General features: G+C 41.2%; 1 pseudogene; it reads left to right on the forward strand.

The window, feature by feature from the left end:
* Positions 1 to 413: 413 nt before the first annotated feature.
* On the forward strand, positions 414 to 15,363 carry LOC139105320 (uncharacterized; annotated as a pseudogene).
* Positions 15,364 to 25,101: the final 9,738 nt, after the last annotated feature.

Below are 25,101 nucleotides of genomic sequence, written 5' to 3' on the forward strand. Positions count from 1 at the left end.
AACAGCTCACGAGGTCTAAAGGTGTCGTAATGAAGCTCTGCGAGGATGAAAGATAAAACGAGACAACGAACAAGTGAGAGAAGTAGCGGGGAAAATGACAAAGACGGAGTGAAGACTGTCGGAAGAAAGAAGAAGGAGAATCAGTACTGAAAGAAAGAAGAAAGAGAAGTAGATAGAAGAAAGAGAAAAGTAGAACGACGCCGTAAGAAAAAAAGAGAAAGAATACCGAGGGATGGAAGGAAAATAGAGAAGAATTGTCACGCTCGTCCCTCTGGTGGGGGTGGCGGTGGAGGGGTGACGTAGAACAGGCGAGACAGAGAGAAAATGAGAAGGTGGAGGGTGAGAACGGAGACAGGACGAGGGTGGCGAGAAGGGGTCGAAACGCGTAGGGACACAGAGCCATAAGAGGGTTGATGGCGGCCGGGGTTGGCCCCAGTAGCACAGTCGCGCGCCAAACTCCCGTAGGAAAGCATGTAGCCAGTGGTTCGGACCGCATTCTCGCGCAACCTGCAACCCACGTCGACGGGCAGATTTCTTTTTTTTTTCTCTCTCTTTCTCTCTCTCTCTCAACGGCAACGAGTTCGAGGGTTCGGGCCGCTGACCCGTCACCTCTGTCATCGCGCACCCTTCGTGCCCGCACCCGAGGGGGTTGATACTACCTGTGACTATCGTTGGGACCGGTGACACGAGTTTTTTTCTCCGAAAAAAGACTAAAGTCTCACCGTGGTTGGAACACTTGCGACGACTGAAGTGGAAGGGTGGATTTAGCAGGTAAACAGCAATCTATTATTAGATGTTAGTCACTGGTAAGCAAAGACATCAACCTCGGATAAATGGGATACTATGACACAGCTACTAAGAACCTTTATCTGGTTGTCAGCTGTCTGACAAGTGTAATGTTCGAATTCGATCTGGCGGTCGTGCAAATACATTTACTTCGGTAACATTTTTGTTCTACGGAATTATTAAATGCATGTTAATTATTTCGCACTAAAAAAGACATTACTGCGAAATACTTACACAACAATTTAATTAAGGAATGGAAATTGCACGAGCTTTTATGTTACGCAATATATTTTACGGAAAGACTTAAATTTTTAGTTTAAAGATAATTGTGTTCGACTTGATAAATATTGGATTTATTACTTCGCGAAATAAGAAGTTGAAAGATATTATGTTTCTATATTACTATATTAACAAATTGATTACTAATTAGTTTACCGATTAATATTTGATATTATAAAATGTTCACTACATATTTTCTCTTTATAAAATGGTCTTTCAATTTAGAGAAACGTTGCCAAGAAGACCAGCGCGTTCACCATTAGAAGTTGAAGACGAGACGATCGTGCTCGTCGCGTATTTCGCGTTGTCAACGATGTTTACGTCCGCGTTTCGCGAGCTGCGTTGCATTTTGCGTTACTGGCGCCTGACATAATGCAAAAGTTTTCGAACGATGCCAGATGCGACTCTATCCGCGAGCGAAGAGGGAAACGCCGGGCGCGTTTCCTCCGCGCTTGTGTCGCTCGTTACCGAGAAAGTAGTCTAATTTACCAGAGTGTCTCGTCCAACACAAATTGTACGAAAGCTATCCCCGGGTACTCTCGCACCGGCAGCGCACAAACGCTTTCTGATTAGCGGAAACTTTCGAAAATCCTACCCCGAAATTTATTCCAATCCAAAGCGATGTTCCGCTCCCGCGGAACAAAATATTATATCGCGACACGGAGTTCCGCTAACCGCGAAATAACTGCGCGGACGAACTTTATTCGACGGATATGTCGCCAGGATTTCAAGTCATTATAAATTCAATAATTAAAAAACGACGAAATCAATTTAATTATTAAACGTATCGGAAAATACCTAATTTAACACTTTTCAATTATTGGACTTTTACGTATCGATATTTATCAGTTTTAAAACAAGCATATATATACGTATAAATGAGCGAACGCAATATGCATGCTAATTAAATCCTGTCTCGGGAGAATTAATCGGTTTATAATGGCTTTAAAAAATGGATAGTAAAAGTTTTTCGCATTAACTCGGAAAAAAGAAAAAAAAAAAATTTATAGCATTTCATACATTTATCAACAGCCGTTCGGACTTTTATGGCGAAAATTGTGATTATGTCAATCGGATCACGCGATAGAGCTCCGACTCGATCTCGTTCATTATCGCGAAACAAAGTAGCCAAGCGAGCTCATTATGCCACGCGTTCATCGGACATGTTGCATAAGTGCGACCAGACGCAATATTGTGCCGGACTGACGGCGGGTACGCGACAATTTGCCTGACGATTCATCGCTTAAACGTTGTGAGATTAACGCGCTGCACGTGCTGGCAAACGCGATGCAAAATTCAATCTTCACAGCACATTGCAGTCTTCTCCCTCCCTCCCTACCTACCTCTCTTTCATTGATGCAGCTGTAATATTGCATGCCCTTCGGCGCAACGGAGAGATAAACGCATAAACTCCGCGACGGCAATGTCAATGAAAATATGTACGCGTCGATACTTTCGAGCGGTGAATCTTTAGAGCCGTGGCCGTTACCGGTAGCTGCATCGTTACGCGTGATATATAACGGAGATCATCAAGGGTTCGTTCGCCGCTACATGTTAACGTCCCGTTAAAGGGATTAAGTGCCAATTACGTTCTTACCGCGGCGAAATTACGTGACACGGTTAAACTTCTAATTTGATAAGTGGCAGTTAACTGCGCTCGAGCTGTGGATGGCATGCTCCGACGGCTGGATGCATTCGTTGTTTGCATCGCACATTCCATCGAAGTATTTAGCGATGAAATTAAAGTATGCACGTCTACGCGAAAATTTTTTTCATTGGATCGGCACGAAAGTGCACTGCATTTTACATACAGAATATTTTTGTTCGGTCTACAAATTTCGCGAGCTTTAGATCGGCGTCTTGTTAAAAATAAAATTATACTCAATTATTTACTTACAAAGTAAGATAACGTTTTATGTATCTGGATATGTTTCGTGATTAAAATTAAAAATTAAGAAATTTAATATCTGACAAAAGAAAAAGAGAACAAACGACTTGCTCGCGCGCGCGTTGGACATATATGTGTACGCGGATTTTCTTCTCGAATCACTTCTCTCCCGGTTGGTGCAGCTGTATCTCCGTTGTAGATACGACGCTTCTACCCTTCTTTGTTTCTACATTGTTGGTTTTAAGACGTGTCTCATCGTCGCCGTAAAAGTACGCTTAAACTCGGCACAATTTATTTCGCCTTATCTCTCTACATTTAACTTGATCCTCACTCGCATACCAGCGCGAGCAACTAACTTTAAACGAAATCATCCGTTACATATATTGTCCATTGTGTTTTTCTCTCTTTAATTATATTTAATAAAATCTGTGAAACTGTTTTACAACTTGATTTTTTTTTTCTTCTCGATACGCGATAAATATTTGCATGCTAAAAATTATGGCAAATTATTTCGAAGAACTTGTTAACAATTTCACGATCGTGTTTCAATTTGTCCCGAATCTCCTCGTTATTTACGCGCAATTTATCCTCGACCCCCATGTACATGACGTAGAATGATGTTTATCAGATTCCCGAGTAATTTCCAATTTATTTGATATCTACGACGTCTTGAATGTTGCGCGATTTTTTGTCAAACTAAATTCTTTTCGAGAGTTTAATACTAGAGAGAAGTCTTCTCGACGGTAAATCTTTTATTTCAGGCCATAGTTGTCGAAAGAATTCGCGATTATTCGCGGGGTTTACTTTCGTCCCCGTTTGCCCAGATAGCTTGGAAATTATTTGAGAGCTAATTGATATCTCGACGCACACGGTAAACAGCCATAAGCGACGGAAGCAAGAAAAAAAAAAAGAAAAAAAGAGGGGAAAGAAAAATAAAAACTGAGTGCAGATATAAGAACGTGGAGAGAACGAGGCCGACCTCCGGTAATTTTCATTCCGGAACGAGACAGCGCCGAGGCTCTGAGAGGCTGAAACGTCGTTTAAGGAAATCTTGCCTTAAGTCGAGAGAGGCGTAGCGTTTAACGCAATTGGAGCTCATTTAAAAATCCCATCAAAAATGTACTCGGAAATATCTACGTGTCTCCGCCACCCTCTCGTGAGGATCACGAGCCACCTCCGTCTCCGCTACAACTATGCCACCCCTCACTTAAACCACCCCCGAGGCTATTTCTGCGGCCCTGCCGCTTCTGCCTTACTATCCACCCTCTTCTTGATCGTCACCCTCGCAGCTACTACCCTTCTCTTCTCAATCGCGTTCGCGCTCACACACATACATACATTTGAGTAGACTTCTTTCTCTCGCTTTCGTCATTCCTTCCCTCAAGCGTCTGACGAACCTCGGAAAGCACGAAAGAGAAACAGAGTCAGAGAGCTGGTCTGATTGGATTGTAAGCTCGATTTACACTACTTTCGGTTCTCCAGCTTCTCTACCCTTCTCTTTCGTACCGTCCTCTTTTTCTCTCCCGTGAACGTGGGTTGACACGGTCCATCTACGTACCAATTTCGTGAACCGGGGCGTTTTAGGAAGTTAGTGGACGAGCGCGACGCGACGGGCAATAAAATAACACCGACGGTGACCGAGTTATAAAGGGGCAAGTTACGCGAGAGTTAAATAACGTTTGCTTAACAAACTTTTTATTTCTCGTATCGGGGCTGGAATTTTACGCGAAGCATGTAACGTAACGTTCGCCAAACAAAGAAGTTTGTTACGAATTTCACATACAACTGCAATCAAATCTTTCACAATTTCAAGATTTATATAAACGCTGCACGCGTATATTTATAGAGAGAGAAAAAAAAAAAAAAAAAGGGGGGGGGGAACAAAGAGATAAAAAGCAAGAGAAACAAAGAAAGTTTAAACACGCTATGCAGAAGAACTATGGTATATCTTGCGGAATATTAATGTTAAGTTGCTATAAGTGTCGTTAGTTCTGAGATACCGCCTTTGTACAAGAACAGCGATTAAAACCACGCGCGAGAAAGCCTTCGGCGAAACTTTAACAAATCGTAGCGATATCGACAGAAGTATTGACAACTTCGTATTCGCGGGTATCCGTTGCGCCGTCAAAACGTCGCGTTGAGTTGAATGACTCGATGATTGCAAAGCATCCAGAAAATTTGTTTTCGCAGTTAATGAAGCGCCGCCGTTAACGAACCCATTGTTCACACGCGGAGTTTTGTTTCTTCGTCCTCGTCTCGATTATACGCTTCGTATTATTCGCCGTAGCGATTAAATGCTGTGCAACTTACTCATTAACGTGTAAAAGTAGTACAGCTTACGTGTAACATGAGCTGGAAACCCACCCGTGATAAGATTCTACGGTACGTAACAGTACTTTGATAAACGCCAACGAATATTTACTCACCTGATTTCTATAAAAGACCTTTTTCATGAAACGCGGATTAACCTCGTTTAAAAAATAGCAAAATATATCAGAAATATCAGATGATTATATTAGCGATATATTGTTTTGCACAATCCATTTGCAATTCAAAACTATCCTTTGTTACGTTAATTAGCTTTGCAATATTAATTTCATTTTTATCGCTTATCATCACGTAATATAAAAAAAAAATTATAATTTGAAAAAAATACGTCATGACGATATTTCATGAAATTGAGATGAGTAATTATAAACTGCCAAAAGAAAAGAAAGATAAATGGAAAGAGAGACACAACTATTTTCGATTCAATATTAATATCTCCTGTCTGAACTTAACAATTTTGTGCATCTTGATCATATAAACTGAGTCAACAAAATATTGCAACGAAAATATCAGCGAAATATGTGTTGTAATAAGAGAGGCGCCAGCTTAGTAATTATTTTCTAACTATATCTTCTACTCATATTACTTTCCCTGTCCAAATTATCTCCTCCGCGTAATAAAATAAAACGCTATAAATATTAAATTTAAAAATGTACTAAAATAAATTTCGACTGTACAACGTCAACATTCGAATTGCTTTAAAAGTTTCTTGATGCAGCAAATTGATGCAGCAAAATCGATATATTTAAAGATTATAACTTCGATGAAACAAAACGAATACATATAATATTTCACCGATAATCAATGTAAATTATTTTCATATAAAAAAAAATTTTTTTTATAGTCGCGTATACCCTACAACTCGCGTTTCTTCTGTTTATCGCTCGCCGCTCGAGTTTCGTCTTATACTTTATTGCATCTCGAGGCTAATGTAGGCGGGTGTACGACGTAACGATTATCCGCAAGTAGTCAATGCCCGACTTTACATCGGCACGGCGTAGTTCGTACCAGGCGGAGTTTAATATCGCCGAGCTGGCTCGCTTGCGGCGATGTTGTCATTTCTGTAGGCCCCTACCCGCCCGGCAAGTATCTTAATCTTTAATTATCGCCCCTCACCGTTCTTAATTACGCCGTAATTGTAGTTAGATAGCGTATCAGTGTCCTGCGGAAAAAGTTTGACGGCGGACGCCCGTTGGTGATGTTGGCGTGAACGATGTCAATTCTAAGACGTCCAATTATCAGAGGCTGATTATCGGGTGAATATACAGGAAAAGGCTAAAACGGAGAAGGGCGGAAGACTAGAACGCAGATAGGAAGAGAAATGAGGATGAACGAGCCTCGCCCTTTTCCCGCGGTGAATCTCATGCAAGGCGATCGTTGCGTTAATCATCTCTCGTGGCAAAAAGATTTTCAGAATTTTTAATAACACTTTTCCGCGTAAGATTTCCCGACAAGTCCACTCAGCGCTCGAAAACGTTGTTTTTCACGCAAATAATTCGAACAAGAACAAAAAAAAAGAAAAAGAAATACTAGAATTTAATAACACTCTACTCCGGTACTTTTTATTCTCATAGTCAATTTAAAAATAATTCAATCTATAGATTTTATAAATTATACATTTTAATCATATGTATACTTCGCGTGCGTTATAGAGATTATAAAAGTTTAATTTAAATATTGCGCATAAATGTTTCAATATTTAACTTTATTCTTTTCCTTTTAATCGATGAGTAAGCCTCAATAAATTCACGGAATTATTAATAACTGACGCGATATTGAGGAAATAATCACAAAATATATGTCGTCCAATGCACCGCGCAGATACATATTTTCTGGTAAAGTTAGGTTGCGATTACCTCCCGGCGCGAACGTAATTACAACCGGACGCGCGAGGGGTGCGGGACCGAGTGACAGCTTACATGTAAATTGCTGCTTAGAGCATCGATTGTGCCCAACTCTCTATCCCGTTGGCTAGATTAGAAAAAGTAAGGAGCCTCTTACATGCTTGACTAGTCACGAGTCACCGTGAAGAAAAGGGGAATTGAAGGGAAAGAAGCGAGGCTGGAGATGGCTCGCAGGCGTAAAAGAGGATGCAGCGAAAGGCCGAGCTTCGAGGTAAATAAGGCGAACAAAGAAAGGAAAAGCGGACAAAGAGAGGTGAGATACATGGAGCGAACAGGAGCGGAGGATGACGATACTCGAAGCACGTTAATTCGTTGCCGGGCCGATAATCAAGCAGAATATACGATCGATCTCGCAGCCTCTTCGTCTAATCGCGCACCTCTGTCGAAATAAGAAGGGATAGAGGAACGAGAGGGCAATAAGCGATCTTTCTGAGCGTTAACGTTCATAATTAGTATCCTGTCGGCAGCACGACGTGAAATAACACGCGTGAAATATACTCGCGCCTTGCAAGAATGCTTTAAACGGAATCGTAACACCGATCCTGCAACTTTTCTTAATAATTAAACCCGGATTATGTCGGTGTTTAAATAAATAATGGCGGACTTAAATTTAAAGATGAACTGATAAAAGTCTTGCGCGTTACATTAAAAAAAGGAACGTTACTTAACAACTTTCAGTCAAGCGCCAACTTGAGAGAAACTAACGGAGCTCTGGGCTGATACACGTGGGTGCGTGCGTGACGTAAAGGAGCAAGATGCATGTTATTGATGCAGACGTTAAAATAAATTATGGCGATTAATAACGGCATTTACTGATTCATCAGTCGCATTAAATTTCAATAAAATAAAAAATGTTTTTATCTTTAATAATTTATATAAATTTTTTTAATGTTTAAAGTAAGTACTATTGCGATCCAGTTTTAAATCTAAATCTAGTAATTCTTTATAAAAAATTCTATCGAGGTCTCGTGTGTCTTCATGAAAAAACGAATCCCGGTGGTGTATATAACCGTATTCAATGACGTTCCACTAGCGGGACAAATCTAGTAGTTGATCTAGATTATCAAGACTGACGACTGTTACGGTGTAACGCATAGTTCTGTAATAAGAACGTACGAGGACATTGCCTCGCATAGAATATCCGGCGAGATCGGCGGGAAAGAAAATATCGGACCTATATAGCTATAGCCAATGAACTCTCGACGATTCGCGCGGCGTCTGTGCGTATAGGCAGCAATCTTATCTCGTATACGTCTACTTTCGTTTACGTATTTTCCTTTCCTGCCTGTGAGGCAGGGGATTGAGGGCGTCGTGAAAGGAATCGGTGAAGAGCAGAGGGAACGACGACGGCGACGGCGGCGGCGGCAAATCGCGCTTGGATGCGAAATGCAGCAACGCTGAATTCAACCGGGTTGATTGATTTCACGGGAAAAATTCCGCGCCAATATGCACACGTATATCTGCTCGGCCGGAGAAGAGGTCGAGCCCCGTTCGCGTACCAACGTGATTTCGCGACTTCTTTGCCCGCACATCAGTGATATTTCCCTTTTCTGCTTGACATTCCGACGAGATCGCTTTTATAATGAACATTAACGCGCTATCGCGAAATCGGAGAGACGATAATACCGCGAGGATGCCACGTGCGCGGAATGAAATGGCTCGCAATAAAAACGCAGGCCGCCTCAACGACTCGTTGTCGGTTTAGTAATTTCTCGGTTCAAACTCGCGCGGCAGAGAATTTCCTTGCAAATGGCGTTTGGGTCAAAGATCGGCCGGTATGCAAACAGAAATTGCGTGGCTAGCATAATCGGGAGAGATGAGAGAATGCGTAGTCGACGTACGTCGACAGCTTCAATTTCTTCATTTCAGCTTAAATTGCATTGAGCTGTGTCTTTGTGCACTCGCATTCTTAATCATAAATTGCGCGGCGTTTCGTTACAGCAAATAAAAAAAAAAAAATATCTTATTCTAGTATTCAAGACCAATGAGCTCAATCAGAAAAAAAATACCCGATAATCGCTCGACAAGTAATCGCGATTATTGATAGCTCAATAATTCTCGAAGTAGTTAGCGATAATTGCACGAGAATTATTGAACGACGAGATCTGAGGGCGATTCGAAAATATGTCGATAGCGTGCAGTATCCGCAAAGGGGGCTTTAAAAGCGAATGAAATCGCCAACACTAACATTTAAGCCTCTAAAAAATTAAATTTCCTCTTAATGGATAACGGCATGCCTCGCGGAAAACAGCCGGTGATAAAATTAAAGGCAAAGCCTCGAACGCTTGTAAAATTTTATTTTATACGCGAGCCGGCAATTTAACTCAGACTACTCCCCTCTCGGTTGTGTCTTCATTGTAACGTTCTCTATAAGTGTCCTGCTTTACCATTCCGGTGCAGGATCCATAGAAACCGAGCGTAAACACATCTAAATAACAATAATCCACATCTAAGTAGATGTAGATTGCTCCATATATCACGAACTTTTTTTTTACGGGAAATTTACGTTCTCAGTGCACGATTCCTAAGCAATCACAACGACTGAGTTTCTATTTAATTAATTCTTTAACACAGATACATTTCAACTAGAAAAAAAAAAAAAAAAAAAATTAATATGGACTGTGTAATAAAATCTAACATTGGCTTCATTTCATCGCTGCTGCGAAATTATTCATTAATAATCATCCTACAGACAACTCATAATTTCCAAGTCTTTTTCCGCTCCCGACGTAGTCTCATTGCCCTCGCATCTCGCCAACGAAGAGATTGAAATCGTCTAAATTTTTAACGCCGGGATTCTTTGTCCATGAATGTCGAAACGAACCATCGCGAGGCACCTGGGTCTTGTCTCTCTCGACGAAGAAATGAAACGTTTCGATTTCACCCTACATACGAGGAACCGCCAAATAGTGGTCGGAATTGAAACGGGATATCGCGAAAAGACGAGAGACGCTTGTAACGGCACGCCTTCGATTGCACTATGAGAGGAAGATTTCCGGACGCCGTACCTATGACGTCGTTAAGGGAGTTAAGGGGATTGCGAGCCGCGTTAGAACATTCCCTTTCGCGCGGCTTGAGCCCTCACGACGGAATCACGTCCGTGCGACGCGCGTGCATGCGAAGACGATCGGTCCGCGTGCACGTTCACGCGGATTGCGGTCGGAACATTGCATAGACGCAGCCCTTGCTTGCAGCCCTCACTCGCAGCCCTTGCTCGTTCCTGCGCCTTCTCACAGCGATCGCTCGAATACGTCTTCGCGCTAACGTGTACGGGACGTGCGCGTCGTCGGCGTACGTGAAACCGGAATCGCATTCACGTAAATACCCGGCAGTATAACAGGTGCGCATAAAGGAGAGCGTATATATGAGATATGAACGGAGTAAAAGTAGAGAGAAAGAGATAGAAAGAGAGAGAGAGAGAATGGAGAGAAGAAAAGCTGTAGATAGCGGCTAGGTAATAGCGAGGAACCATCCGGCAGAAAATCTCTTCCGTTGAATATAGTTCGAGAGGGTATAGCAGACAGAGAGGGAGGACGGGCATAATATAATGGATATACGCGAGCTATCACGCAATGCATACTAAGCTCTCCTGACCGTTCGCGAGTTGCTGCAACCTTTGGCGTCGCTTTTTCCGGCCTCTTTCGCCTCGGGTTAAGCCGGTCGGATTGTCTTTCGGTTTTGTCGGGGATCATCTTCGCAGAAACACGTCGAGAAGTCGTTTCTCCTCATTCTCGTGACGACTCTCGGCTTTCTCTGTTTAGAACAATCGTCGAGCACGAGTCGCGAGATCGTCCTCAGCCGTGGACGTTTTTCCAGTAAAATTTTGCGTTCCCGCGAAATAAATGTTAAGCCCACAACTTTTAATGAGGCCGCACCGACATCGTGTATTTTATTAACCTTTAAAAGCTAAAGCGTCACGAGATACATGCACATTCTGCAAAATGAGAGATTACTCACTCATCGATAACGTCCGCGATTTTATCGCAATCATTAAACCGTATTTCGTAACTCGCGAGAACTGTAATATTCTGTCACGAGATCAAAGTTAATCTACCGTAATTACTGTACACGCATTACATATGTATAACATAAATATAATCAATGTAGGTATGTAAGTAGTTAAAACAGAGATTCAGAATTGTTCCAAGTATTGAAGCACATCAATTTAAAATAAAAAGATTAATTTTATCAGCTTTCAAACTTATCGAAAAACGATGTCTAAATCCAGAATTTGCGTAATACGGCAACGATCAATGCGCGATTAATTGTAAAAACATAAAAAATCACGAACACGCCATTCGATCGTACGAATATCGACGCCGCGGTTGGCAGGAATACGTTAAATTAGTCGAATTGTCATTTGTGCATCGTCGCGTCACTCGGGCCCATTCTTTTGTCTATCGTCCGCGTCGTCTATCGAACGTTTCGTGCAACGGTATCGTTATCGTTCGTATCCAATTTCGCGATCCAACTGAAACGATGGATCATTAGACGCGAATTCGACCATCAAGCCATAAGCAATTAACTATGTCACGCGTTAAATACAGTCAACTAAAAAATATGTTTGACGCATGTCATCGCAATAAAAATATATATTTTAAAATCTTTAATAATTTTTCCTGCAAGTTTAGATGGAAAAAAATCTTAAAAAAAATTTATTTTTAAAGGTGCAACGAATGTGCCATCAAAAATATATTCTGCCACAAACTGGTGACCGCTATTAATTCCAAATTATTAAATTATCACGGAAATAAATGACTGACAGACAACGTTCGTCCGAGCTGTAAAACAACACGCGTAAAAGTTAATGAAAAAGTCTACAAAAAAAAAAAAAAAAAAAAAACACTTGCGCGCCTAAAACCAATTAGAAACTATAATAAATTAAATAATTACGTGTATTATCGTAGTGCTAATTTATGCGAAAATAATCCGTGAGAGTTAAAACTGTATTTGCTCGTGATAATACTGATAAATATTCATGAGTCTTTGAGAATTATTCAAATCTGAAACAGAACGCTATTAACATTAACGCCGGTTACTCATAACCGTCTTGGCGAAAGGAAAGAACGTTGCTAAGTCATTATTCCACCTCATTATTACTCTTAAATTCTTCGCGAAGTTTCATGACAAAGTAACGCAAAATCTTGTTAATTCAATGGAAATTTATCTTGCCGTTCCGTCTCGTAATATTGTGGACAATGTCTAACAAGAAGTCAAACATGCACAGTATTTTAAGTGCTGTAATTGTAAAAAAAAAAAAATATATATATAGATTAAGAAACGGCACTTCGTTAAATAAATCATTGGCATTCGCGATTTTTCTTTCGCCGAAATATTTGTACGCTTGCACTTTTGCAGCTGACTTTAATTTTCTACAAAAATTTCGATACGACATGTCTTTAATTTATCACGGCCTTAATTTAGTATGCCGAAGTTAATTATGTCGGAAAGAAAAAATATTTTATATTTTGTTCTATCCTGTTGTAAGGACGACGCATAACTCGTGAAACGACGATCGCGTTTGCGAATTCACCGAATACCATCGATAAATTCACGCGGCACACCGGAAAGCTGTAAATTCGATAAATGCCGCACACTCTTGCAGGCTGGCCAAAGCTGCGCGGGTTCGGTCACCCAGTTCATTCGCAAAAATTAACGCTTAAGCCCGGCTGGATAAAACGCCACTGAACGACCATTGATCCCTGTAAGCTCTTCAGTCGTGCTCCCTGATATCCGGCGCGGAATCGCGCGTGTATGCGGCGAGATTACACCTACGTCCGTGCTACGTGCTTGCCACTTGGATGAGGTGGATCCCGACACGAGGGGGCACGCGAACAGAGAACTTTGAAAAGAGACTCGGAAAAATGAAGGATACAAATAGTACGAATGAGTTAATCCAATATTTTACATATTAATTTCAACAGAGGTAATCGAATGTTCTAATAATTTTAAAGTAATAATTCAAATTATTTGTCATAATTCAAATATTACGACACGGCAAACAATCTCGCTCAATATTTATTTATTTTTTTTTTTTTTTAATTCATCACCTTTTTGTTATCAACTTTTAAACATGAATCAATATTACCCAAAGTTCTACAAGTTAAATTCTAAAATTTTTGATCGTGTTTTTAGATTACTTCGCATACACGATTGGCAGTTTCCGTGTCTCTCTTTGTTCCGAGCGGTGAACCCCCTATAGCAGTGTATTCTCGTTATCGGAGCGATATTTCAGTTAGCGAATAGAGCGAAAGCGTTTCTGCACGTGCAAAGCAAAAATCGAATGCAATCGTATAAATTTCACGACCATAAAAAAGATCCGTTTGTGCGCGCTTAACGGTTTTAAATCGTCGCAGTTAGCTAGGATCGCGGCGCGAAAGTACGAAGTATGTTGTCGTTAGTGGCGTTTATCGACATATTGTTATGGGTGGTTATCACCGAGCGGGGAAGAGAAGGTTACAGAAAAGATTCGTTTAGTGGTTTTAAATGGAAGCTGAGAGACAAATTGAATTTGCAAGCGGAAATAATTTCATCGGCAATGTCGCGTATTATTTCTGATAACATAATCAAGAATAATAGTATTATCGTTAAAGCTCTGACGAAAGAAAATTTACAAAATGTATAATTTCTATTTCTCTCTTTCTATTAGAAAAATTTATTGACATAACCGACTAGGCTTGATTGAGGTTTTCCTACAATATCGTCGCCGAGAAGAATTAAGGAACAAAGATATAATAGCTCAGATTGGAAATATTCTACTATCTATCCATTGTGACGCGGGACAATAGATTAAGAGCAAAAAATACGAGAGAGTTATCAGTATCGAAGCAAGAGAAATACATGATTGTTCCACGGCTCGATAATAAAACGGAACGTGCGATTGGCAAGGGATTTAATGCGAAAGAAATTCACTGATCCAAAGAACGTCGTCCGATATTCTCTCTTAATGTCGCGGAAAGACGATCCGGATCTAACGCCGTTCATGCCTCTCGTGTCTTTCTCGCTATCTCAGTCTCCCTTTTTCTGTTTCGTTGTACCGAATGCTCGATGTAGCCTACGCATAATTAAAGTCGTCGCGAACTTAGATTGGCGAGAATTGCGCATCCACTCTTTGGTGAGCGCGCGAGGAAATTGGTGCTTGCAGCTCCAGAGAAACTTCGGCGGGCTCTTTAATTGGGAGAGACGCTGCGCGAGATGCCGGAAATGGAAATCGACCTTGAGAGCCGCGGGTATGCTTCAAATTTCGTTAAAGCGCTAAAAGGAAAACCGCGGCTTCGTGTCCGCCGGTCGGGTCGGAATCCATTTCTCGTCCGCACTCGAGAATAACACCGTCTACTCGAAAACGTAGACGGATTAATGAAGATCGATGGGCAGATCGAGTTCCCACAAGTGTCTACGTTTTTTACGTGTAACGACGACGGTTTATATATCTATCTTTTATTTCCAATTTAACTTCCGAAGAATCTACTATACGACAAAGAAAAAAAAAAATATTCACATCGATCATTACTTTTTTCCGGAACGCTTTGTCTAAACGTTTAAATTAAACTTTTATTACGAGAATAATTTTATTACGATACGGAAACGAATTAAAAACGATATTTTTTACGGGTTGGGAAATAGTTAAATTCATTCACTATGCCGCAAGTGGCCGAAAACGTCGATTCTGCCGCAAGTGGCTGAGAAAAATTTATCTCGTGCCGCAAGTGGCTGAGACAGTTTTCCACTTGCAAACTAACAATAAGCTTTTCTACTCTACTGATACTCTACTACTACTACAACTACTACTACTACAAACAACGAATCTACAAATGTAACACATTTTTTAATTATGCTATTATTGTTTATTAATTCAATATATTAAAATACGTTAAAAGACTTTATATTAGATTTTATCATAGATTCGTTGTGTTTATAAATAAAATTCTTTACTCACATTCGAAGAGACGCAGGTGGAGTTGAGCTACGGAAGTAGATGACACGATAATTCTGTAACACACAAATAAATAATAAAATAAAAAACATATAAAATGTATCAAATAATTATCGATTTCTAATATAATTTCTGTTCACGATTTTTATTCTTTTTTTTCAAGAGACCTCAAATACATTATCAATTAAAAAATTAAAAATAAAGTTTTTTATAATTAAAAAATTATTAATTTTAAGTAAAGAAAAAGTAGTGCTTACCCAAAGACTGCTTCACCGATGCATGTTGCCCTTCCTGGGCCTCCTCCTCCTCCCAGCATTGGAAATTTGATAATCTGTAACAAATAAATACAAAGATTCAATGTACAGATGCTAAAAACAATTTTTCAACATTAAAAAAAAATTTTTACGTGCCTTAAATTATTAAATTCATATAATACAGTTTATTAATTTAAAATTAATAAAAAAAATTAAAACTAAAATTATTTGTTATCAAAAAGGCAATGCTATTAATTTTTTTTGTTTAGAAAAATTAATGCTTATCCTAGCGTTGCTCCTGCGATTCCTGATGCCTTTCCGAGGCCTATTCCTTCTCTCACAATCGGATCTATGCCATCAAACCCGCGTATCACGACGATAAGAACCGAACGCTATTTCGCCACGTGCTACACGCTCGGCTACCGGAAGAAAGAGTGTGAGGATAGATAAGGGATTTCTACGCGCCACGCACCTGCCGCTTCGCTTCCTCAACCCTTTCTGCTCATCTCTCCCCTTGACGTATTCACGCGGTATTTACACAATGCGTGGTTCGAGCGAGCCGACCAGCGACTGAGGAATGTACGTTTATATACAATTTATTCGCCGAATATTTTGTCGAATATTATTTGCAATATTATCTCACTTTAATGCTGCTTAACATTTGCTAAAGCATATACACAAGAACGAAACGGTGAAAGTAATAGTTTTTATTTAACAGACTCATTCTACCATCAAAGTCGCGATCCATCATAGTCGTCAGAGCCTTTGTTCATTTTCTTTCCGTTGCGTTGACGCTGAATTATTTTCCAAACGAGAGATGTTGCATCCGTATTTTTCATAAATAAAAGAAAAAAGAGAGAATGAGAGAGGGGAAAAAAAACTCAGAGAAAGAGAGAAAAAGAAAGAAAACGAGTGACTTTACGAGAGTGAGAAACAAGGAAAGCAGGTCACGTCGATTGAAAGACATACGAGGAAGCAGCGCGTAGATATCATGCGCGAATCGACAATATCATCTCTCGCGCCTTCGGCTGTTTTCTTATCTATAGAGTCGATCTGGGTGCAAGCGGCAGCGATCGTTTGAAAAGCCGATAGGAAGTTGCTACTACAACGAGCACCGCCCATCGGCTGTGCGATACGTGCCTTTATTGCTGTTAGATAACTCGTTCGGGACTTGCACGGAGGATCATTGTTAGCGATCGTGACCTTACACCGCGACACGGAAATTTTAACTTTATTTCGATCTTATCGGTCTGAAACGGAACCATAATTACGTCAATGATATTAATTAGTCTTTTTAATATTTCCATTAGCGCGAATAACTTAAATGTTTTAAATGTCGCGTTATAAACGAGCAACAGACACGCGATATGATAAAGCCATCTGACCATGATTGACTGTTTTCCACTTAAAGTGGAATACACCGTGAGGTTCGAGCACAGCGTCTGTCTAAAATGATTTATACTACTGCGGTCAGCTTAATCCCGAACTCATTTCGCGCAATGTCGATGAACTCAAAAAGGAGTTTTGCGAGAGAAGATGGAAGATGTATCTTTTTCTGTAAGTTAAACGCATCAGGATATCTAAATTCATTACCGCTTGTTTCGCGAAGTTTAATTGAATGGATGGCGAGGCGGGGGAGCTCTCCGTAAATCCGAAGACAATGGCAGGTAGGGACATTAATACAGGATACCCCGTGGGGAACGAGAGAGAGAAGATAAAGATTGTGAAGTCAGGAAATTAATAAGAGTCTATGCAAATATTTCACGCGGACAAACCGCTTTTCGCAATTCCATAATTAAATTTCTAAGAGAGGAAAGATTCACGTCGAATGGCGATAACGGCGCTCTTGTTTAGGAAAAAGAATTACTAACAAGCACGGAATAAAAAAGAAAAAAGTTTTACGCGTAATTCAGGCGCGATAAAATCGCAATAGTGATCGCTGCGCGAATTTAGGCGAGCTGAGCGTATTAATTCCGCGCAGTGGAAAACGTCGTCCCGGCGCGGCGCTTCTGCGACCTCCGCAATTATCCAGCCGCGCTCGACGTTTAAATTGCGAAAGTTGAGCGATACTCGCGACCCAAGTTCATTACGATTTTTCACAAAACTCGCAATCAGGTAAATAACTCGATTTCAACCGGCGCAAACTCTTATTGCCCACGCCATACGACGCGAGTTCTCTTTAGCGTGGCTAACAGGAGTGCGAGATGAAATTACAAATTTATCGATTTACGTAGTTCAAAAAGCGGCAAGCAAGACACGTTCACGTGTTTCACAAGCTCGTCAAAGCTATATAAAAAAAAGAAAAGAGAGGAAAAGAGAGAAAGAGAAAGCCTCTTACTTCGCCGCCGAAAATCAAAAAAATTTGTCTTTTTTTTTTCTTTTTTTTTTGCCTTGAGACGCATTTAACTTACGCCTTCGATTTTCATATTTGTATCTACGGTATCATAGCAAAATGTAATTAAAACGCATATCAATTGCAATTTCTATCTCCCGATCAGATTTATGACAGTCAATCCGGCCGAATGACATTGTCTGACTCAATTTTGAGGAGTGACAAAGCCATTCATAGAAATTGAATATGTCAGGAGTGACACCGGTTAAACTTGCAATTCGATTTCTTCGTGCATGTACATTCCACAAGATTGTTCATTGAAAATGGAGTAGATGTGTCTTCCGTCCGTTCACGAATAATTCGATTTCTTCGGGCGTTTTGCGCTACATTTTCACACGTAACAACCCGATTAAAAAACAAAATTGTAATGCAAATCAGCGTCAGTTCCCGAATTCGCGCTACGCGAGTGTGCGAATTACTCGATGCGTGTTGGAGGACAATGACGTTAGAACGTAAGGGAGAAGACGAGGGAAGGTTGTCAGATAGTAAAGCGATAGCCAGGCCTGATTCATTGTGAATCTGTTACTCTATATTGTATATGCCTATATAGAGTAACAGGTTATATATATAAATATATATACGTATATTCATCCGTTCTCTCTCTCTCTCTCTCTCTCTCTCTCTCTCTCTCTCTCTCTCTCTCTCTCTCTCTGCTCCTCTCCCTCTTTGCGTACAATGTACCCTATGTGCACAATGCAAGCGATTGCCTGTGACACAAATGCGCGACGTGCACGCGTTCTCGCTCGCTCGTTCGCGCACGAGCGAAGCGAGCACAGCGCGAAACGTCGACGAGCATGGCACGCTCGAATCGTATCTCAAACGGAAGGCGCGCAACGTGCATTGTTTCACCCGAACGGCAACGCCTGACGTCGCCGACGACATTTCCTTCGCACTTTAAACACCCGCATTTCTCGTGTGTCTCTCTCTTTCTCTCCCTCCCTCCCTCCCCCTTCTTCAATTTACATATATAGGCCCTGTTCCTGAACGTTTTCCGCTTAAACGTAAATTTTTAGCATAATAATCACTAAATATCTAAGTATTATTATATATCTTTTTTATATGCGTGAAAAATATATTCATGTGTATTATTTTAAGCTGAAGAACCTGTTAATATTACAAATTTTTATTTAAAACATTTCTTACGCGTCAGATATAAGCGTTAATAGCGACAAAACATCCAAAATCTCAACTCGAAGCTGACGGTCTCCCTTTCCTTCCTGTTTGCCAGTGCCGGTCACCCCTCCCGCCACTTCGCAGCGTAATTTTATTTCTCCGATTTTAAGCGACGCTCGGGGCCCTAATTTCGTTAAATGAGTTGTTTGCTAACTCGGTTAAATTCGTGAGCAGCCAGCCAACCAGCCAGCTAGCCAGCCAACGAGCTATCTAGGCAGGAGGCAGCAGTCTAGCAGTCAGACAGGCATGCAGCTCTTCCCGGCCGATCGTCGGTCGACCGACCAACCAGCACCGAACCGGTCGACAGGGTCTCGCACGGGTAATGGTTTGACATGGTTATTGACGTTTCAGGCCGAAATCTAATTATTTGATATACGTGCTTGTCTGCCGTCACTGCGGCATACAGATACGTCAACCATCAACGCTGCTCCTCTCGTCAACTCTCTCTTTCTCTCGCTCTCTATTTCCCTGTCGTCACTCTTGCTACGATTACTCGCTTCCTAGCTACCTAGTAGGTATGGCAATAGCACCACACCAGCAACAACAAACTACCCAAAGTGCAGCAACACGCTCTTAATACCGACAATATAGGCATAAGTCGCGCAGGATTTAAAAGAACAAATTTAATACACAAAGTACAAATAAATTGAGATACTTGACACGGTGGAGAAACAATTTTTATCTTTACTTTTCAATTAAATAATAAAATTTCGAGACTCAGCTGTACGGTATCTCGCAACTCAAATTTTAATAGAATTTAGTGATAATCGGTAGCCACGTGGTAATTTATTAGACGATCAATGTACATTCTAGAGAGTCTAAAAAACTTCCATCTAGATACGATACCGGCAAGTACTCGAATAAGGTCTATATATTAAGCACGTGCGCGACCAAAGTACAGTTAGTTAGCGTCTGATCACAAGAGCGGTCGGTTGCACTACTCTATAACAGCGTTACGTTATAGGCTGGCTCGCAATACACTTCCCTATCTACCGCTCCGATCCCGCGCACCTCTCCTCTTGCTTCCTCTCGACTCGTCTGCGAGGGTGAATCTCGAGGCAACCAACTATTGGAAGCGACGGTAGTTCGGTATACGTGCACTATACGGTTTTCGCGCGAGCTATGCGACGGCGTACTTAACATAATTACAGGACGCCATAGCATTGTTCCACGTCACGATGCCTCCGGGACAAACGATAGTAAAGGTCGAACTTTGGTCACCAAATCAGCCACCGATTTCCGACTTAATCTACTTGCTTTGATACGCTACCCTCTCTTTCTCTCTCTCTTTTCCAAATGTATATGTATAAAGAGATTACTGACTTAAATTCTGTTGAAAATTAAATTACAGCGACATTGAATACAAAGATAAAACGGATTTGGCTTAAACTTATTTATCGCAAACCGATGATTTTTAATTAATAATTAATTTCAAATTGAAATTATACAACGAATTTCATAAGCGCGACGTGTATGATTTGCTTCTGTTCGACGCGAGATGAATCGAACCCCGGGAACTTTATCCGTCTTTTATACCGAAACCGTTGCTTTCGATCGTTCATTATCACAATAAACTTATACAGACGCGGCACGTCGTCGCATGGCCTAAGTTCGCAAATGAAGCACAAAGCCGTTGTCTCTTTGGCGCGTCCCCCATCTCTGTCCCTCTCTTTTATAATTTTAATCGTTATAACAGCAGATAACGCCTCGAACGAAAGACGGGTCGGCTCTTTACAGGCAAACGCACAGGTTCCCCCGAAATCGATCGCGCTTTTCATCGACGATCCGGGAGATGAACCGGACTTTGTCAAAGGACGTCGGGGAAGCGATCGGCCGGATTTTCAGGAAATATCGCGGCAACCTGGGGTCCATAGCGTCAGCTTTACGCGTATGGAAGTTTAACCGGTTAATGCATAAAAAAAAAGAGAGAGAGAGAGAGAGCGAGAAGGGAAGGGATGAAGTACTTTACCGAACGTCTCTTTCGCTCTGACTCGCGCCGGTATATTCCACTGCTTCATGCTAACGGTTTTTTTTTTTTTCTCTCCCCCTTTCGATATTTTGTCTACTAATAGGAAGACCTGTCAATTGCGCTTTTCACAAAGCTCTCGTTCGGCGCTTTACAAAGAGCTTTTTCGCGGCGAAAGAGCGCGGATGCACGCGGCGCGACGCGTCGCATGCAAGTGTGTCCACACGCGTGCCTGCACATTGCACAGGCGGAGAAGGCCGACCATACCTGCGACACGCACATAAACACGCGCGGGTGTTTGTGCGTATGCACGTGTACATACGTGGAAAAACACGCGCGCACACTCAGACACGCGGTTACTCGTGAAGCAAGGATGGGACTTTACGCTCTGATCGCCGCGCGTACCCGTGCCCGCCTCCACGGGGTGTCTTTCAGGGAAGCAACATCGTAATTTCATTAGGTATCCCACTCACTGACTCATTCGCTTCTGCTTGTCTCTTCTCTCTCTTTCTACCTCTCTTATACGCGTATAGACGTGCAAACAATGCCTGCCAATCTCTCTTCCTCTCTCTTTCCCCGAACCATCTTGTTCGTCACCGTCGCCGTCGCCGTCGCCGTCGACTGCCTACTCTGTAACCCAACCTCGATAACGGACGGCGAATAAAACGAGGCGCGCGTATCGAGTGCGCTTATTAACTTGGTTAACGCGGATGATTAGCGGCCGCTGACGGAATATTTAACGGACGCGGCTTACAATAATTTTGTGTCGCACGTTGCGCTCTCGTAATATCGTCGTAAGCACTGATTAAACGCGAGCCGGCCATAACGATCGCGATGCGATACGGCGACCGCGGTAATTTCGCTGGGAGTATTACGAGCGCAGTAATGGAATCGATAATAATTACACGGCCGTGAGAGCAGCGCAACGCGCCGTTGTCCTCCGGAGAGAACCTTCTTTCAAAGGCTGCCCCCCATCGGCTTTATCCCCCGGATTGACGGATTGCACGTGCAGGATGTTAAAACCGTATCGTGATTTCTTTTATATGGACCGCCCATTTTTACGAGATTAACCGTTAACGGCAAAATCTTCGACGAATTCTGCGCTTATTTCTGCTTTAGCGAAAATGTCGAAAGAAATTCATAGACAATAAAGATATCGGATACCGGGGAAGATTTAATTAAAATATAATTGAATTAAGTTGCAGAATTAAATGAAAATTGAGACCACGCTGTTTCTGCGACCGAGTCGAAGCTGAATGGATATCGCGGATTCAACGACTACACTCATCACCTGTGCTGCAAATTTTTTTTTTCTTTTTTTTTTCCCCCGATTTTCAGTATCGCTGACACGTGTCAGTTTATCAGTCCGTCTTTAAAACGAGACGTTATTCTACTTATTAATAAGACAGTTTACGCAATCAAAAGTGAAGCGCTATTTATCTTAAAAACAGAATGTCCGTCACGGCATTAAATTCATAAAGTGCCGGATTTTTTTTTTTTTTTCTTACATTCAGCTTTCTATACTTTCTCGTCTATTCTTAAAACAAGGTTATGCTGCAAACTTAACGCTCGCATTATAATATTAGCTCTCTTTCTCTCTCGATTTTTTATATACGGTTTCGCAGTAGCAGCTCCTAAAGAAATTCTGCGCTACGCAAGAGGAAATTCTATCCTGACACTTTGATTAGTATCACGTTAAAACTTTTTAAATAAACAGCAAGAAAATATTTACACCGGCGGAACTTCGACTAGGTAAAAGTCAAGTGACAATGCACCGATGTTTAGTCATTGTACGAAATTGGAGTTCAATGCGGAGGAAGCATCGGGAACATCAGAAAGAAGATCAACCATGGACGCAGACGTCCGGGTTTCGTGACAGGCGAGCCGTTTATAAAACTTGGTTCGTTGTCGACGAAACCTGCACGATCTGCAACCACGTCGGCGGTGCGCATGACGTCGCGATGGAGATACCTCGGATTTCTCGCTCGGGCGTGTGTCGGAAATAACACACGGTGCTGAAAACCGCGGGACCTCAAACAAAATCGCGTGAAACATCGACGGGCGCGTCCGTCATGCGAGACAGTGCGAGTAATATACCATATCGCGAATAAAATGAACCGGAATACGCGCGAAAATCGTGTAAACGCACGATTCTCTGTGTCTATGTGTGCATAGGGAAAAATATAAAACGTGGATCAACAAAAGAGAAGCAAGGCGCATGTACATATATAATGAAAATAATCTCTCAAATAATAGAATATGCGATTAAAAATAAACGCATTAATTGAAATGTCGACAATAATTTTTCTTTAGCAAAATACGATCTTTTAAAAAAATTATTATCCTATTCGGCATGAAACTGTACACCGTTCGCGATATTCTTGGCAATTAGCTTTACGCGAAAATTTGTTCCTTTACGTTTTCTTCGTAAATATATAAGTTTACGATGTACTTGGAGCGGATGAAGAAAACGTCCCTTTCTGGGATAATGGGATAACGTTGCTATAAAAATAATAGCTTCGTAACACAACGGTAGCAGATTTTAACTATTTTCGTCTGCAATCGGCATGCCATTCCATTTTAATCACAAAAACGAATTTTATATTTCTTAATATAGTAATTATGTATAAGATAAATATTTTCTAAGAGAATGATGTATTAAACGATATCTTATTATTGTCATAATTATGCCATACTAATCGTTTTATACGACTTAAAACTTATGCGATAATACCACACTGAAGATACTCGAGAATCCTGACTTTAAGATTTCTCGGGAACAGATTAATATATGCAGCTTCTTCTCAAAACTAGGTAAGCTCTTAAATTAAATAAATGTTAGCTCTTGTTACTGAACCGAACTTATTAAATTAAAAAAGGGCCGCGCGCGAGCCAAAACGCTGCTTTAAGCAAAATGCATTTCAAGTTTTTATTTTATCTTATAAAATACTTAGAGAAAGCCACAACTCCATTAACTATCAACGGAGTTTTAGTAGTCCCTCCAGGTATCCCCCAAGATAAAACAACAACATAAAATGCATTTTCCTAAGAAAAAAAAAAATAATAATAATAATAATGCCTCTTACGAATTCATCGCAATCCACAGATTCTCATTTACGTTCTAAAAGCGATCGTGGTTTTTAGCGGAAGTGAATCTGTCGTCAAAGATCGCCGCGAATCCCGCAGGATTCGCGACGATTGACTCTCGTTAGCTCGTACGATGCACACGTAGGCAAAACGGATGTTCAAGAAGGGCGGAGCAGCTGATCTAACGAAGTAGCGAGAGGATCACTCGAGGTCTGCTTAGGGGTTTCCTTAACTTGAGATTAACTCGAGGTTAATTCACTTAGGAAGACTTGGCCCGGGCACTGCTCCGGGCTGCCTATTAAGTATTACTACTCGGATTAGTATTACCAGTTTACTCGAGTCGCGCCACACGATGCCGACGCACCGTGTCGCGTGCGCTGATCTGTGCGCGCTCATCTGTGTACGCAGGAATTTACGCGCGTTACATTAACATGCCTCCAAGAGCGCGGGTAGAACAGCCTCGCATCTTTCTCCGTCGTTCTCTCGCTCCCCCGTGAAAATGGCTCCCGAGACTATCGTGTTTCCCTTAATGATATACCCCGCGTGAAGAATGACTTTTCGGGATTTCACGCGACGTCGCTGTTTTATGGCGAACCACGGAATAAAGCGGCGTTACTATAAAGCGATGCGGTTGCTCGTGGCCTTTCTACAACGCTCAAGGCATTATCGTAGATTGCGTCTTCCTGCTACCCCTAGCCCTGTAGCTGGCACGTAGAATAACTACGCTAACTTTTAAGCCAACAATTATAAAAGGTTTCAGCGAAAAAAGATGCCGTTTGAACATTTAACGTGCAACCCTCGCCGTTTTTTCCCACGCTCAACACTTTTATTATGAATATAGAAGTCAAGTATTTACGTGAGATTAATATGAGATACTTATATTCATACCACTTTTCGCGAATCCTACACTTCTCCTTTCTTTGTAGAATTTCCGTTTTATATCATGCAAGATAGTTTTTACGAGAGGAAAAACGGAGATTATTTGCTTTGTATTATAAAGAGATATTTCGCTATAAAATCTTATTACTTATCAAGTATAAATATTTCTACGATATTCATATATATTCATATATTTTATTAATTCGTTATTCGTTAATCACGGTCATAATAA

Source organism: Cardiocondyla obscurior, linkage group LG09, assembly GCF_019399895.1.
Source record: "Cardiocondyla obscurior isolate alpha-2009 linkage group LG09, Cobs3.1, whole genome shotgun sequence".
NCBI lineage: Eukaryota > Metazoa > Arthropoda > Insecta > Hymenoptera > Formicidae > Cardiocondyla > Cardiocondyla obscurior.